We start from the raw sequence: 16,051 nt of genomic DNA, 5'->3' as shown, positions 1-16,051 counted from the left end.
CAGAAGGAGTTACATTGTGTTTTTGTAGACTTGGAGAAAGCATATGACAGGGTGCCTAGAGAGGAGTTGTGGTATTGTATGAGGAAGTCAGGAATGTCAGAGAAGTATGTAAGAGTGGTACAGGATATGTACGAGGGTAGTGTGACAGCGGTGAGGTCTGCGGTGGGAGTGACGGATGCATTTAAGGTGGAGGTGGGGTTACATCAAGGATCAGCTCTGAGCCCCTTCTTATTTGCAATGGTGATGGACAGGTTGACAGACGAGTTCAGACAGGAGTCCCCATGGACTATGATGTTTGCAGATGATATTGTGATCTGTAGTGAGAGTAGGGAACAGGTGCAGGAGACCCTGGAGAGATGGAGATATGCTCTAGAGAGAAGAGGAATGAAGGTCAGCAGGACTAAGACAGAATATATGTGTGTGAATGAGAGGGAGGATAGAGGAATGGTGAGGATGCAAGGAGTAGAGGTGGCAAAGGTGGATGAGTTTAAATACTTGGGGTCAATAGTTCAGAGTAACGGTGAGTGTGGAAGAGAGGTGAAGAAGAGAGTGCAGACAGGATGGAATGGTTGAAGAAGAGTGTCAGGACTGATTTGTGACAGACGAGTACCTGTAAGAGTGAAAGGGAAGGTCTACAAGAGGGTAGTGAGACCAGCTATGTTATATGAGTTGGAGACAGTGGCATTGACAAAAAGGCAGGAGTTTGAGCTGGATGTGGCAGAGTTAAAGATGTTAAGATTTGCACTAGGTGTGACGAGGGTGGACAGGATTAGGAATAAGTATATTAGAGGGTCAGCCCAGGTTGGAAGGTTTGGAGACAAAGCCAGAGAGGCAAGATTACATTGGTTTGGACATGTGCTGAGAAGGGATGCGGAGTATATTGGGAAAAAGATGCTAAGGATGAAGCTACCAGGTAACAGGAAAAGAGGAAGGCCTAAGATAAGGTTTATGGATGTAGTAAGAGAGGACGTGCAGGTGGTTGATGTGACAGAGCAAGATGCAGAGGACAGGAAGAAATGGAAACAGGTGATCCGCTGTGGCGACCCTAATGGGAACAGCCGAAAGAAGATGATGATGACTATACTAGTGCGCACCTCACCACCCAAAAAAAGCAGTCAATTCATCCATGCTACAAGAATGACTACAGTTTCTGAAGAATTTTTGGATGGCGGTAATAAGAGTAAGAACATGTTCCAAAACAGAGTATACCTTGAGGTATTTATTGATAATTCTCTATATCAGGTGATACATAAGACAAGAATTAACTACTTTACTCCTATTTTAGGAAAAGACTGCATTGAGATTACTGGCACCATTAGTACAAAAACACCTGCCCTTGTGAATTCACAGAGCTCTACTTCTGGTTATAAATGTGGTGAATAAAAATACAGAGACAAACACACAATTGGGAGATTGTCCTTTGATGTTCTTTAGGAAAGGGATTCGTTTTAAATTCTTTTTTGAAACAAGAGAAAAACAAGGGTTTACATCAAGAAATAGGGGTATGAACAAGTGTGGGGGTGCAATTATTCTAAACACATTCTTGTTGGTAACAAATTTAACATTAATGGACAATCCATCTAGATTAAGGGAAAGTATAACTGTTCATCAAAAGGGGTTGTCTATATTACTATTTGTCAGTCTTGTACATGTTTCTATGTTGGGAAAACTGAAAGAATGTTAAAACAGAGATTATACAACATTTATACAACATTAGGAATCAAAGTAATTCTAATGCCTTATCTAAACATTATTTTAAATTTGTGGTTGTTGAACAGCTAATCACAAACTTCAGAGGTGGACCTTCGAGTTTACTGCTAGAAAGAATGGAACTTGCATGGCAGTTACTCTTGAATGTAAGTTGCGCCCCTGGAATTAATGAAGTTATGTCCATTACTTGCCTGTTAAAATTAAAAGCTTATCACAGATGAATTTCTGAAGTATATTTTATGAGCAAGTTTTAAAAGTTTAGTGTGCATGATACATGTCTGAGTTTTTATGTGTATTGAACATGTTTCTTTAATATAATGTTGTTATCATTTGGATACATTGTAACTTTAAGAATTTTGGTGGACAGTTGCCATGTGACTTCATTCAGGCTTTTAAATATTGGCATTGCATTTGTAAAAGTTATCTGATTAAGTTTTATTATATTTTAAGATGAAAGCACTAATCTGTTAAGAGAATAACATTTTGTATACAAGTGGCATGGATTGTATGACTACTAAGTGACTGTGCTTTTATTTTTTTCATGGAAAGTGCCTTTGCTGCAGTGTTCTTTACTGCTGAAACTCTTCTCTTAGCCTGCTTGTTTGTCAACCATTATCCCTCCCTAGCCTGGTCCGTCTTTTGTATCCCACACTTTTTCCTGCACTTCTTCTTTTTTTTTTTTTTTTTGATGAATTCCTGGACTTCTGCATTCTACCACCAGCATTTCTTATGTAGTTTGTTTCTACATCTGGCTCAGTCACATATCTGTTCTGTAGTCCTCACACATGCTCTTTTGAGACACTGTCATTCTTCTTCAACTCCACCTATTTCCTCTTTTTCTTGAGGGGCTAGAGCCCTGAGTAACTCATTGAATTGTTGTGCTTTCTCTCTAGTGAACTTCCAGATCTTCAACCTGGTCTCTACTGACCTTACAACCTTCTCTGACCACTGCTTGCAGCTGATTGTGGCAACCATTGGTTTATACTGTGGGCTGACTGTTTCACAAGGGATGACTTTGAAATTATTGATTCTTTCCCAGAGCCACTGCCTTACTAGGAAGAAGTCTACCTGAGTTGCATTTTGGCCCCTCTTCTATGTGATCTTGTAACTGTTTCTCTTGCTAAACCATGTGCTGGCTTCCAGCAAGCCATTTGCCAGACAGAAGTCTAGAATGACCTCTCTCTCTCTTATTCCTGTTGCCCCACACATGTGGACTCAGGCAGTCCTCATATCCTGTTTTGTCTGTCTGTCCCAATATGTGCATTTAAGTCATCCATTATCAACATCAGTTCATGTTGTCCTGCTATATCTAGTATGTCCTGCAACTGCTGTCTGAATGCACTCTTCTCTTCACTATCACAATACTGCTGTGAGGCACATGCTGAGATTATGAATACTAACCTATCATTATGGTGGAATCTGATTGCCATTAGTCTTTAGTGAATTCTAATCACGTTCGTCCCTGCTTTCTGAAACCTCAAAGTCACCATAAATCCCACACTAGTTCTAGCCTGTCCTTCTCCTCCTTCTGAGTAGTAGACTCTGGATCGCAAGCCAAGGGGCTTTGATGGACTGCCCTTCCATCTTGTCTCTTGGTTACATAGGATGTATAGCCTCCTCCTTACCATCATGTCATCCACTTCCAAGCAACATGCTATAAGTTAAGCTACAGGTAGGGTTATGTCCAACTTTCCCTCAGCAGTGCTATCCCAGGTAACTCAAATGGTAAATTGAATACCTGCCTGCCAATAGCTTATGGAACCAGAGTTGCTAGACTTTATCGCGGGCAAACACTGATCAACAGCATTGCAAATACTCATCCCCTCTGAGATCTTAACCCAAATTGTAACTTAACAAATACTCAGGCCCATTTGGCAACATTAGTGAACAAAGCCAAATAACCTAGAGGCATATTTTACACAGTTGAGTGGCTAGGCACTGCATATAGTCTGTGATTTGTGTTCTCCTCTTTTGTGGATACTGTGCACCACAGTAGATACTCAAACCAATTGATCTATATAACTCTTCCCCCTATTGTCACCCACTAGTATCTGTGCTGCTGCCCATAGTTCCATTCTTTGGTGAGTTTGAAATAGAAACACTCAACATGTTTTTTGGAAGTGGGAGGAACCATACAGAGACAAAGGTAGAACATTCAAACTCCTAATATGCATTGGCCAGAGGTCAAGATCGAACCTTGTACCTTCTGCATCACAGGCACAGACCTTAACCATTATACCAAGTTGTCTCAGGCAAGAGGCAAATAAACAGACAAAAAGCATGACCACAGTCACATAAGGGTGATGTCTACAGAAAAAGGAGACAACAGTGGAAGAGAACTCTTTAGATGAGGGAAGGCAACTAGTGTTGAGAAAAACTGGATTACAAACAGCATATGGAGAGTAAAATGAAAGAAAGAGAAATGGGGATATGGAGGGGTACAGAAGACCAGCTTGAGCATCTCTGTGGAGAAGCCACTTTGACATTAGTTACCACCATAGCTGACATCATGAAATAACCCCATCCTTGATGGCTACATGTTTAAGGTATTCTGGCAATGTAACACTATCAGCTGTACCAAGAGATGTTTCAGTCTCCCTGCACAGTAATCCAACTACCAGCCCACCTCAGAACTGACCAGTCATCAAGCATAATGCTGGGTGACCCAGGAAGAACCTTATTAGTCTCTCTTCAGTGAAGAACCTCTCTCCTCTTGAGAGGTGGCCACAGATGTGGCTTTCATAAACCTGTTGAGAGGTGAGCTTGAGAACTACTAGTGACCCAACACCAGGCATATCAGCCTGAGATGGCACAAGCAGTCACTGCTGATACAAATCTTGTACCACAGTGAATCTGTTGAATGAGGAGACAAAGCAAAAAAGAAAACATGCAGCATACTAATCCATGCATATGAGAAATTCAATTTCAGCTGCACTTCACAGAAATTCACCTGTTATGCATACTCTGACCTCTTTAGACAAGCCTACTAATGTATGGCAATTTCCATCTCTGCTGCAAAGAAACCAGACACCACTCAGTGTGCCATTTGGGCCAGCATGGGTAAAATTATTACTAGAGCATTCTGCCACTACTATGACCTTTGCAGTCTCCATATATTAGTATTGTCTGCACAGATCCTTCTAGACCAGGAATGGGCAGCGACAGACATGGTAGTGCTGACAGAGTGATAGTGCAACACATTATAGAAATGATTCAGACAATCAGACAAAGGTACATCATTATTATAAAAACAATTTTATGTGGTTCACTGCAGCATCGTAGAGACCATGACCACAATATTATGGGAGACCATGGACTTTACAGAGTCCATATATCAGAATTGTCTGCACAGATCCTTCTAGCCCAGGAATGGGCAGAAGCTGACATGGAAGTGCTGATTGAGAGTAATAGTGCAGCACATTATATAAGCAATTCAGGCAGTCCAACAAAGGCACATCATTATTATAATGACAATGCTATGATGTCCACTACTGCATTGTAGAGATCATGGCCACCATATCATGGGAGATCACGCTAAAATAAGCATGTCAAGAAGAGAAATTTATTTGAGAACATTTTTTTCTATGATATAGGCATAATGATAGAGGATAACCAAACTGACAATGTATTCCTTCACTGTGCATAACACACATATGGTCCAGGGAAGTAACAGGTAGAGACAGACAATAGTAGATTGGGAGGAGTAACATAACATAAGAGAATAAGTGGTTACTGTTTAGCTGGGGAGGCTCACTCTGACATTGTGTTGAGCATATGAGCAAGAAAAGTCCCTGTCTAGGTGGGAGCTCACCCTGACAGTCAGCACAGCACATGGACATGTCAGTTTGCTGCCCAGCTGGGAGAACACACTGTGGCCTATGTATATAGACTGTAAAATATGATAGAGAAGAATAAAATGCCACCTGTACATAGGCCATGTCATGGTCACATGCAAAACAGGAGGTTAGAGGCTGAGGATGTATGCAGCAGCAACTCCTAGAAGGTGGGCAGTAGTAACATACCCACTGTTGATGACAGTATGGCATACAGTGAGAGTGGTCACTGCACAATAACATAGGTATATGGCCTCTGTAGCTGATAGTCTGTGCACAACCAAATTGATGACACTGTGATAAGTCACAAAGCACAAAATACTGGTAGAGGGGTGTGTGTGTGACAGATATAGTAAGCATGGGAACTGCCTGGATGGTGTACAGACACCTTGTATATAACAGGTCTATGTCATATAATCAAATGGCCACACTGTTGAACATTATCTCATCAACAATGCAGTCTGGCAAAATCCCAACACTCCCCGATAACTATGTATATCAACTCTGAGATCTTATTACAGTTGGGAAAAGGGCAAATTTCCTGATCCCTACTGTAACACAATCTCAGTCAGAATGGTGCAATGGCCTGCATTGCAGATGATATGACATTTGACAATGTGGGTGTTGGATACTTTGACATAGACGGGAATACAACACCCTGTGCATAAAACAACAACAGGCAGTTGATGAAGTCTAACTACTTCTTCGTGATATACCAGACACCATGATAAAAAGGAAATAGATGGCAATGTGTGCACAATCAAAGCCTCTGGAACTTCAGTGCAGCAGGCTATGTTTTAGAGGTTACCTATGAAAACATCGAATGATCATAACATCTAAACCCAAAACATCAAGACCATAACATCTAAACTTCAAAACATCTAAAACTCATAACATCGAATCTCAAAACATTGAAAACTACAAAGCAACTATAAATAACATCCCACACACTGTTTACTATGTTTCTGCAGGGGGGCAAGCCCCCATGTGGGGGTCCACCTCCCACACCCCCCGTAAATTAAATATACCAACTCCGAGATCGCACTACAGTGGGGTTAGGAAATTAACTTTTTCCCCCACTGTAGTGCGATCTTGGAGTTGGTATATTTAATTTATGGGGGGGTGCAGGGGGGATTGCCCCCTGCAGAAATGTAGTAAACAGTGTGTGGGATGTTATTTACAGTTGCTTTGTAGTTTTCAATGTTTTGAGATTTGATATTATGAGTTTTAGATGTTTTGAAGTTTAGATGTTATGGTCTTGATGTTTTGGGTTTAGATGTTATGAGGAGTAGATGTTTTCATACGTAACTATTTTAGAATGTCCATATGGTCATAGTTCACTCTTCCGAAGTCTGCAGAAAGCATATATGCTAACTCACATTCTGCAGTTTTACATAAAGGAAATTATGTAACCTCTGTGGTGCTGAGGCCTGTAATACTCCTAATGCATTGTCTATCCCAGTAAAAACTCCCTATAGCACGGGCAGCTAATGCTATGCAAGCATTTGAGTCCAGTGGCAGAGGCAGTGCATGAATCTCCCTTAATAACATGGGTGAGTGACACAGCTTATTAACCAGGGTATGATGTCTCTGTTCACAAAGCAGCAGCACCCAAAAATGTCCTTGCTATGGAGATTGTTCCATGTCAGTTCCTACTGGACTCATCTCTGACACAGTGGTGCACAATGTGCAAAACTGCACTTAGTGGTTGCAAAAGCAATCAGTAACACATCCTACTCAGCCAACAGTGCTGCTACTTCCAATATCATTAGTGTAAGTGGAGCTCCTATAGACTGGAAAATCCTGCCATTAATAACAGATCAGAGCTGAGGTCCTTCATGCTGAATTCATGTCGCTGAGTCACTCTGTCATGTTTGATTACATCATTTCCATATATGTCAAGTCTCAAAAGTATAATTGCAATCATCTGAATACCATTATGCAGTCATTTTTATACCCTGCACACCATGTTACTTCAGTTTAGTTACTCTGCTTTTGTCTACTTTTGTCCCCCCCTTGCAGGCCACCTCTCGTCATGCTACTTTGTGTATCACTGTGTACTTATTACTGCTGATTATCCCTTTGGGTCTTTTACTGGACAATAGCTGTACTTACATAATACAAATTAAGCTAAAATATGCAGACGCCAAATTAGAGATAACATTTATTTCATTTTACATTACTTGAATGGGAAAGCCCAGTTAGATGAAAAGACCCTCTTTCAGTGGAGGCCTGGGGAGAAAAGTTCCAATAAAAGGTATCAGTACAATTATAATAAAATTAGCACATAGAGAATGCAGGTACAATGCATAATGTAGATACATTACAATTAACAATTTCTAAATTAAAAAAAATCTTTTTCTTGAAGACAGGCTATTTTTCATCCCACATCTAATAATCTGACTAAAAGGAGCATATATGTTAATATTTGTTTATGTATAACATTTTGAGTATAACTATAAAACTGCAAGGCATTACCTTGATTAGGATATTGGGGCTACATCAGTATTGATGTGGGATATTATCTGGCTCAGACTCACCTTTTTCAGGTACATATGTTATTGTAGTGGTGGTGGTGGTGGTAGAACTTTGTGTTGCGGAAGCAGTGGAGGTGGCAGATTTTCTTTTTGCAATCTTTTCATCTGGTATAAGAAAAATATTATAAGTGAAAAAATATAGTCATACAACAGTAAGACAACTACATCTATGGTGATTCTATTACTTAAGTAGCTTCACACTTCTTGGTTTATATTATTTTTGCCCCTAGAGTTGTTTTAAAATAATGATCCAATACCTCTAACAATAGTTTCTTTCATTCTGATATTACCATACATTTTCTGAAACTGGAAAGTGTGTGCGACATGAAGTTTTATTTCTGAAGTTCTAAAAAAATATTTTGAGGTGTTATGCCCATGCCCTCAAAGATTCATGGGATTTCTGAGGAAATTAACCCCAGGCCTTTATAAAAACTATACTGGTTTCTTAACAGTGGATGTTATTGACTTGTTTTCGAGCATTTCACATGAGGTGGGGTTGGATTATTTTCAAGAGGCCCTTATACACTATTAGTTAGTAGATGTAAAAGAATTGAGACTTATAATGGACTTAACAGAGATGGCTCTGGAAACTAATTTTATATTTTTGAGGGGGAATTTTATAGGCAAGCCAAAGGAGTTGCTATGAGGGCTACTTGTGCCCCCATTTATGGTAATTTAATTATGTTGGCATTGAAAAAGACCCAAGTTTTGCCATCACCTTATCAATACAGTTGGAGTTATTTTTTAATTTGGAAGGATGAAGTAGAAGTAATTGAATGATTTTTAGATTATATTTCTAATAATACCTTTTTCTTAAAATTTACGTAAAAATATTCTCATCAGCACGCACATTTTTTAGATGTAAAGATGGAAGTGGTGATTAGAAAGTTAGTTTCATCTATTTATAGGAAAAATGCATTTTCTAACTGCTACTTACACTTCAAGAGTTGTCACCCTTGACACTGTAAGAAGAATTTAGTTAAAGGGCAGTATATTAGAGTGGCCAGAATAGTTTCTAGAGATGAAGATTTTAGGGCTGAATTGACTTTAATGACTGATAAGTTTTTAGAAAGGGGATATACTAAGAATTTACTTTTAAATATACAGGAAGAGGTTGTTAGAGGTAGATGGGGTGAGCTATATCCCCTTATTTGGTAGCTATCCTGGAAAGGACATAGAACCAATTACCCCCTTAGGGACACCCTCTAATTTTATTAATTCTATGGACATCAAGTTTAATGAAGCAGATATCTTGGTTAAGAATGTTACAAAAAACAATTGGGTAATTTTTAAAATTGATGACATTTTTAACAAATTAGGGCAAACCCAACAGTTTATATATAAAGTCGACAAAAACATTAAAAGAATTCTGGGGAGCAACAAGAGCAGTGGTGATTAGAGTACAAATGGGGCAATGGATACTGCTACCACAAAACATGGGAAATGTAATTCCTTTCAGTACATTTATGATTAGGTAACTATTATTTTAGACCATTTTTGTGATACCAAGATAGCTTTTGTTAAAGGTTACTGTGTCACTAAAAGATTGGTTTATTTAGCTGTTTGGCACACCTGTAAGTCATTGTATGTCGGGAAGACCAAATGTAAATTGGGTGGAAGGAGTTATGAAAACATATACGATATTAGAACAGTGAACAAGAATAATGCCCTTTATATACATGCCTGTAAATGTAAGAGTTTTACTAGTTTGACTTTAGTATTCTTAAAAATTACCTTTTGATATTAGATAGGGGCAATTGGAAGCTAGAATCAAATATAGGGAATTGATTTAGCAGATTACACTAGCAGACTAGATGCCTCATCTCCCCCTGGGCTTAGTGACACTGTTTCGATACTCCCAGTTTTGAAAATCAGGTCTCCCATATTATGATGTGTAACCTCCTAGTATTTATTTATTTATTGCAAGTAGCTTAACAAATTTGTTTTAATTGTATTTTTTGACTACATAAACACAGTACTGAATTTTAATATTTTTGTCCATGACTTTTTAAATAAGCTGATTGCATTTATTAATTATTTAATTGTTACTTAATTGTTATTGGTTACTAAAATATATTTAAGATGAGTGCTCTTTGTTGTCAGTGTTCTGAAAAAGACACAAGAATTAGGATGGAAGTGCTTAATGTAACTTATTTTTTCAAGGAATGGCTATTATTTTTCAACTTCATCTACTAATTTAGCCCTATTCATTGGTGTTTTAATGGCTATTGAGATTCTCAGACAACATGGACCTTTTCTAAGTTATTTCTGAATTTCCATCTTTTATGCAATGATTCCTTTCCTTGACAATTGCGAAGTAAGTTCAGGACAATTTATAACAGTGAATTCATAAAATCTACTTTGCATGCCAAGTTAGATGAGTTTTATTCTCTTTCTTAATGATATGGGTACAATTGCATTTTCACACATTGTAAGTCACTGCCTAGAGAAATGATGGCGATATGGGTCACATCTCATAATATTGAGCATATCTAACTTTTGGAGTTGGTAAAGAGTTGTATAATTGTTTCTTACATTCCTAAATTGCATTTTAGTAAATCCCTTCTGTTGTTTAAAGGTTCATAGGTGTTTACCAGGCTAATGACCACAAGGGCCTTTTTAAGCCTAGCCATTTATTTATTTATTTATTTAACATTCGATAACTGGGAAAGTCCAACTTGGAACAAAGCCAATTTTCAGTGAAGGCCCGGAGAGAAGTGCTCCAGATGCATGTCTTTGTAATGTGGGAGGAAACCCACACGAATGCAGGGAGGACATGCAGACTCCACACAGAAGGCACCCCAGCTGAGAATTGAACCAGAGAACCTCTTGCTGTGAGGCAACAATGCTACCGCTGCACCACTGCTTCATCCTAGTCATGCATCCCAAATCTCTGACAAGTTCTGAGGCCCTTGATAAGTGTAATCATGGGCCTGTGAGATGAATCATTTACAGGTTACCTGTTTGCATCAGAGACATCGGTGACAAACCAGGGATGAATTTCCGGTTCCCCATTGAATTGTCCAAGTTGCACTTGAATTGCATTAGGGAGTAACTCTGCTTTACATGGATAGGGAACCTGTTCCATAGACTGGATAGTCTCTGGGATACATAACTATCTCTCAGCAGGTCCTGTTTATATCACAGGCAAGATTTAAGTCTTTAGAATGGGTAATTCTGGTACTGTTTGTTTTAAAGAAATATCAGAACTGTGCTGTAATTGCACATTATATTGTTTATTTTCTCTTTCTTTTTACTTAACCTGAACATATTTAATATACAAAAGGCTAGGATATAAGTTATTTATTTATTTGTTTACTTATTTATTAAGTGTTTATCACTACATACTGGGATAATGTTTGCTCTTAGATGTTAATAACTTGACTGGTGTGATGGGGAATGGTTATATTTAGATGTTTGCTCAGATTAAATTTGAAATGATAAGATCTATAACGTGTGATTTTTTTTTTCGAATGTTGATTGCTACAGACAACAGAATGTTTACAGATTTTGAATCTCAGTTAAACCCTTCAGTCATTTTAAAGTCTTCATTCTGTAGTCAGGTTGCCTTTTTTATAAAATTAGATTTTAACAGAAAATTTCTGCTTCTTGCTGATGAGTAAAAAATAAATACACAGACTGAAAGACAAAACTATCAGTTCACCGCTGTTTCTTAAGATTTGACTTGTTGTGGTGACCATCTTGCTGAATTAAGCATAAGAGGATTCAATTATATTATCAAGTACATTTTTTAATCATTTTTGGGTAATACCAATACAAAATGAAAGATAATAGAGTCACATATCCTGATAATCAGGCATAACTTTACATGCAATGATACTTTGAAAATTATTAGTTCATTCAACATTTACCACTGTTGATAACAAGTTTGGTATGTAAAAGATAACATTACCTGTAATGTTGTCTTTGGATTTGGTATTTTGAATATTAATACATCTGCCCTAGGAAAATGAATCTTCAACAAAAATATTTAGAAATATAACCAGTTAACCAGTCAGATGTGTAATGGCAGATGATACAGATTAAAGCTGAAATGATAAGCTCTATAATGTGTGATTTTCTTCTAATGATTGTTATAGAGGAGAGTAATGTTAATAGAGTTTGAATTGCAGTGAATTCCTTCAATCATTCTTTCACTCTTCATTCGACAGTCAGTTTGCCTTTTTTGTACAATGAGGTTTGAACAGAAAATTTCTGCCGAATAGTAATAAAAAAATTACATAGACTATAAGAACATTCTCAATTCACCTTTGTTTCTTAAGATTTGACTTGTTGTGGTGACCATCATGCTGAATAAGCCATGAGAGGACTTAATGATATTGCCTTACAAGTAGCCTTTTTAAATCTTTTTTGGGCCACATCAATATTAAAATGACAGATATTGGAGTCCCATAATCTGACAATCAGACATAACTTTATGTGCAATGATACTTTAACAAATTATCACTTCCTTAAGCATTTATCACTGTTGATAACAAGTGTGATATGTAAAAGATAACATTATATGTAATGGTGCCTTTAGATTTGGCATTTTGAATATTAATACATCTGCTCAAGGAAAACAAATCCTCACCAAAAATATTTAGAACTCTAACCAGTCCGATGTGTAATGGCAGATGCTACAAACGTACCTTTGTCAGTTACAGCTGTTGTTATAGCTGTTGCTGTTTTACTGGAACTTTGTGTTGTTGTAGTTGAAGTGGTAAAAGGCTTTCTTTTTGTGAACCTTTCATATGCTGAAAAACAAAAATCAAAATGAAAAAAAAAATCATAAAATGGCTACAGAGATAAATGCCTATAACTGACATGGATTTTTAAACAATTGCATGTTTTTGTAGCAAAACACATAAAACTGATTTTAAGAAGTAGCATGTTTTCACAAGTGGGAAATGTAATTTAAAAGTATGAATGTCTGAGTTACATTCAAAATTTTACATCAGGTTTGTATTGCTTTCTTGTAGACCAGGAGGAAATGTTTTCTTCTCCTATTGTCTATCTTACCTCGACTTTTTTTTTTGCAATCTAATTTTTATTGCATTTTATTAATATACAAATACAAATACAGGTCATACAACAAAAGCATATAGGACCGACATAAAGAAGGTGGATACAGTTAGTAAATACTTGGTTGATAAAATATAGGTTCAACACAAAATTACAAGGAAAATAATTGACCTCCCATGTGCAAGTGTTTTAGAATTTAACATATAATAGTGAAAGTGAGTCTTGACAATTTAAATATTGAGTAATTATATGTAAGAGTATAAGATCATAAACCCAGTACCTATTTGCTTTAACTATCTACATTATGTACATTTGGCTGTCACTAAGTAAGGAGGCATTAGCATGAAGATATTAGTTGTTTCTACTGATACTAGGGTATAGGAGCATGGTAATAGGGTTTCTATTTTGATTTTTCAGGGGTTAGAGTGGAGTTGGGGGCTTAAAATCAAAAAGTATTTAGGCTAGAGTTAGTCCTCCCTCCAAAGTGGGGATATTAAATAATAGGGAAATAGGGACACGGCCATAGGAGTAAGAAGAAATAGAGGAGATAAAGAGAGGAATGTTATTTATTTAAGAACTTCTATAAGGTTATTCCAGTATTTTTGGAAGTAGTTTATTTTCTTTTTGTTTGTTGTCTTTAGCTTACTTGCTAATACATATTTGATAGACAGACTTGAACTTCTTCCAGGATGTTTTGGACCTATCTAACCAATTTAGTGTAATATAAGTTTTAAGTAGCACACATAGCATCACAGTAATATGTTTCTGCTCATATTTATAGGGACTGGGAAAAATATTCAAAATCGCCATTTCCCAGGATAGGGTTGACTTCATGTATCCCATTTTTTCAAGTTGTGCTCTTAGGGAGCACCATAGTTTATAGACATTTTTACAGGACCAAAAAATGTGAAGCGTATATGCTACCGAATTAGGACAGGTTGGGCACAAAGACAAGGCATTTGGGTTGATTTTACTTAGGAATAAAGGCATAATGTAGGCGTTATTGTTTATCAGGAACTGAGTATATATCAGTTTCTTAAAAGGGGTTAATTTTATTGTTGTGTCAATTACCTCACGTTTTTGGTCAATTGTTATTTCTTTGTTTTGGCTATCCCAGTACTTAGAGAGTAGAATACTAACTTGATGTTTAATTTTTGTTATTAATCTGTATACATTAGAAAGCATTTTAGTCCTTAACAGAAGTTGGGTTATTAGTTTCTGATATAGCTGAAGTTCTGATGGGATGACTTTAATCTTGTCTGTAACCAGAGATATTAGGTATAGTATTTGTTTAATAATTGTGTAGTATTTGTTATTGACTGTTAATGAGGCTATGATGGTTTCAAAGGGTAAATCTTTAATTTTGCAGAAGTCCCATACTGTACAGTTCTTGATGATTGGAAAACTATCAAGATTTAACATGGTTGAGGTTTAGATGAATTGGTTGAGCCATCACTAATGAGTTTTTCAAATCAAGAGATGTTATCAGCTTTTGGAACCCAATGATATTTTTTATTAATATAGGGTGAATTTTATATCCTTTGAGAGTTTTAGGATTGAGAAAGATGGTTGCTCTAAGATTAATATTGGATGTGCTTATGTGTGCATTGTAGATTTTTGCCATATGGGGTTCCAAACTTTATCTGTAGAATGGAAGTTGGTTATGTGCAAAATACGGCTGGCATTTATTATATGATAGTATGTTAGAAAATCCAATTCCGGAAGGGCCAAGCCCCCCTTTTCTTTGGGAACTGTTAATTTTGTATAGCTAATTCTGACATTTTTAGGGTACCACATAAATTTCCCCAGTATAGTATTCATTTTTGAGAAGAAAGTATTTGGATTGCTTTGATTAAGGGCAAAGAGATGGAAAATAATTTTGGGTAGGATATTCATTTTTATAATAGCTACTTTTGAGAGGAGGGAAAGGTTTAGATTCTTCCACCTTGTGAGGTCTTCCATGACTTTTGACCATGTTTTGTATAGATTGTTATTAATTAGTTCATGTTGGGGATGGGAGAAGTTAATACCCAAATATTTAAGTGTATAATTAACTTTGATCTTTGTTTCTGGAATGAAAAATTCTTTATGGCTAAGAGGGTTTAAAGGAAAGATTATTCATTTCTTGGGATTCATGGCATAGTTTGAGATTTGTGAAAATTTGCCAATAGAGCTTAGAATTTTTTTCTAGATCAGTTGAAGGTAGTTCCAAATAAATATTTAGATCATCTGCGAAGGTAGTATATTTCATTGGTATTTTATATATAAAGACTGGATGATGGAATGTTTTTTGGCTTAATTTTAACAAGAGGACTTCAAGATACAGCTTAAATAAATAAGGTGAAAGCGGACAACCCTGCCTTGTACCGTGTATTATTTGAATTGGACTTGAATTCTTCTTGTTTATGTTTAGGGTAGTAGATGCCTTGTTATAGAGGGTTGCAACCATTTTGATGCATTCATCAGGGATAGAGAAGCGTTTCATAATTTTGAAGAGAAAATTTAAGTTTACCCTGTCAAAGGCTTTTTGGGCATCAACCAAAATTGCATATTTGGGAGATTTGTCATACTTTGTCATATTGGTTATGGCTTCAATGGATAGAGTGTTATCCCATACATGTCTATTGTTCATGAAACCTAATTGGTCATGGGATATGGTATGCGGTGGTATCGATAGATTCATGGAATATTAAAGGGTTACAAAATAAAAAAAAAGGAGCCTAGTACTACATCGTATTCAAAAATCTCCTTTTGAAATTAGCCTTATCCAAGAAGATATGACAAAGGAGCAATGGGTGAATGACACTAAAAAGAAGTGTATAAAACAAATAATAGCTGCAGGGAACTGCACGGTCTCCAAAGGGGTAGCAATAGTTGTTAAAAACTCATTTAGAGGCTCAATCATAGCCACTGGTGGAGATCCAAAAGGCAGATGGTGTTATCTAA

At 36.9% G+C, this 16,051-nt stretch overlaps 1 pseudogene; it reads right to left on the bottom strand.

Annotated features, from left to right (window-relative positions):
- The window catches only part of LOC122791487, a 128,074-nt pseudogene extending 112,391 nt beyond the window's left edge, over positions 1-15,683 (bottom strand).
- Between the last annotated feature and the right edge of the window lie 368 nt (positions 15,684-16,051).

The sequence above is a fragment of the Protopterus annectens genome, chromosome 17.part0 (assembly GCF_019279795.1).
Source record: "Protopterus annectens isolate FY-2018-M chromosome 17.part0, PAN1.0, whole genome shotgun sequence".
NCBI classification, from domain to species: domain Eukaryota; kingdom Metazoa; phylum Chordata; order Ceratodontiformes; family Protopteridae; genus Protopterus; species Protopterus annectens.
The sequence above is the reverse complement of the archived record's forward strand: the minus strand, read 5'-3'. Positions and strand labels throughout refer to the sequence as shown.